Source organism: Oculina patagonica, chromosome 5 (assembly GCF_052425735.1).
Source record: "Oculina patagonica isolate OP01 chromosome 5, crgOcupat, whole genome shotgun sequence".
NCBI classification, from domain to species: domain Eukaryota; kingdom Metazoa; phylum Cnidaria; class Anthozoa; order Scleractinia; family Oculinidae; genus Oculina; species Oculina patagonica.
In genome coordinates, this window is record NC_135762.1 from 2,416,501 (window position 1) to 2,419,456 (window position 2,956).

A 2,956-nucleotide genomic window follows, 5' to 3' on the forward strand; every position below is an offset into this window, starting at 1 on the left:
TTATAGCCCCTTCGGCTTGACCTTTGGCATTGGTAACTGAAGTGGCCGGCATCACCACAGTTGAAACAATGGTTGGAACGAAAGCCCCTTCCTTGTCTCTCACAATTCCAGCACCCTCTAGGGCGAACCCTCCCTTGCTTTACAAGGTTGTACTGTGGGTGGGGGCTAGCGCGGCTTTGTTGTTCCATACCCTCCCGGATAGCAGCCAGTTCAGCTTTCAACTCTCTAACTTCAGTAAGAAGGTTAACTTTTGGTGGCTTTTCTGGAGTTTTACCTTCAACTGAGGCATGGCTGTCATCATGGGTGGCCACTTGAGCTACAAGCTGTGTGGGGGTCATGTTTGTGGGCTGGTCATGACGGGAACCAAGCTTCTGCATTCTTTCTGTTTCATTACAAACTGCTGCACTCAATTTCTCAAAACGTTCTTCATCTTCTACTTGGGTGTTTTGCAAGCAGAGTTTTATCTCCATTTTAATGCTATCATTCCGTAACCCAGTTAATAATGAATGGAGAAACATGCACTGTACCAGCTTTGGGTCATACTTCAAATCAGATCCTGCTTCTTGAGATGCAAACATTACTTTCTGCTTTAGATCAAGGAGGCGAACAAGAAAGTCCTGAGGGGTCTCCCCAGCTTCCTGTACTGCCGAACTGAGCAGTTGATACATTTCCGTAGCCCCCCTTTCTTGATAATGTGACCGGAGTATTTTACGTAATCTGGCAAGTTCTAAATCGGGCCTACCTTCCAAGTAGCTCCTCAATCTAAGGCCTGGATTGATGGCTCGAATAACGGCCTCGACAATTTCTTCTTCTTTATAGCCCCGTTTTAATCCAGCGTTTATTTGGTGAGCCAAACTGGTAAAGCTCAAGCGGTCTTTCTGACGTGAATTTCCAATCTGTCCCGATATTTTAAATTCCTTCCTGAACGGTGGGTTCGCTGTGGTTTCTTCAAGTTAGGCATAACTGTGTTTGTACTTGACTTGATGGCAGACTTCTGATCCACCTGTTCGGTTTTCACACCACTCTCTTGTTCACTCTTCGCGTCCTTTGTCGCAGGTTTCTTCTCTTTAATTGCTTCTCTGAGATTCGTTAATGCCTCAGTTCCAAGTTCCTCGGCGTCTAAATACTTCGTTAGGATTTGTATTAGCGCCAGACGTCCCGTATCCGTCTCTTTTACTTCGATGTGTAGCCCCGCACATATTTCTCGAAGACTCGCTTCGCTAAGCTGACAAATTGCTGTTCTCACCTTTATCTGAATCTCTTCGACGACCTTCGACATTTCGATGGCTTCTTTGTCACGTCGGGGTCACCAAATGTTACACTTCACTCAATCTCGCCCAGAAACTACTTCAAAACTACAACAAGAAGCTTGAGAAGCTTAAAATCGGACGGTTAATAATTAACTATCTGCTATGACTTGAAAGGCAGGGTACAGTACAGTAAAAATCATCGGAAAAACAGTCCTGACTTAAGTAACACTCAGTCGGAGGTTTGCGTAAGTCACAGTCTGCATGAGTTGTATTAGTGTGTAGAACATAATATCTGGAATGTTTTCAAGATTGCATTATTAGTTTATGACATAATGGTCTCAATTTATAAATATATTTCTCACAATACAAATAAACGATTGAACTAGACGACTAGAAAATATAAATTTTTAACACTCAGCAAAGTGCAGCCTTTTCGCAATACTTAATAAAGGCGGGGTTTTACCTGAAGACCATATTTCCAACGCCTTAGGTGGCTGACGCATTTCGGTATTTTCCAGCCCTTACACTCTGATGGAACAGTACTACAACTCTTTATCAGGTAACTACTGAAAATGATCACAACTTGTTGACCAATGATTAGGTATTTGTTTCATACCATTACTTTAATAGCAACTGCTGAAGAATAGTAGTACTGACCCAAAGTATAAGGGCTGGAAAATACTGAAAACCATTTCAACCGCGTTTCAAGAAATCCAAAAAAAGCTTTATTAATCCCAAATATCTTTGTTTTGCAGTATTTTGTTAATTTTTGGGCGATTTTGGGGGATGTCTGGGAGGCGATAAATTTTCTCAAAGGAGTAGTAAAATTTAGACAAATAAGAAATATTGGAGATTTAATGTGATTTTAAAGTTAGAATTTGAAGTTAAAAATTGGTGGACGGACATCAAACAGTCCTCTGACAACCTGGAGTGCTCTTGCGAGGGGGTCAACTGTTTGGTGGTGTTTCCATTTTTTTTTCTTCAATCCCTTCTTTTAATCTCTTAAAATTTCATTGAAATTCAGGTAGAACCCCACCTTAAGTTTTGTTCTTGTGAGAAAACAACAGAAGTCAAAGGTTGCGTGATATAACCAAGCATAGATTTTAATTCTCCCTCCCTTTTCCTCTCCTTAGCCTTTTACCCCCACCTGTCCCCTTCCTTTCTACTCCCATCCTCCCCTCCCTCCCCTCTCCTGTAGTCTTTTACTCCACCCTATCCCATCGAGCTTTCTACTCCAATTACCTTCACCTTCACCAGCGATTTTGGCGAGGGAAGGGGGTGGTGTCAACAAAGCGGAGGTTTTGGGTGACCGTTTTATAGAAGTCCGAGGTCTGCATATGTCATGCAGTTTCCGTAAGCTCTAGAAGTCATCTTCTTTTTAACACACACGCCTAGGCAAGCTCCATCTTAGGTTTGAAAATCAGGGCTTTCAATAACATGGTTTTGGAAAGTAGGCGGCAGGGCACTTTTCGAGCGCCAAAGGCGCGAGTCGCCTAGGGGGTCTGAGGGCATCCCCCCCCCCCCCCATAAAAAATGAAATTTAGATGCTTGAAAATGCTATTTTCGGCATTTTTCATTCAATTCAATGTTTGCATACATTTCCTGACCGTTTCAATATCCTTTTTTCTTGGTTTTTCGTTTGTACGCGTACTAATCTGTGCCAAGCAATTAGAGAATAACGGAAATTTGCCTTTATTTTGATCTCC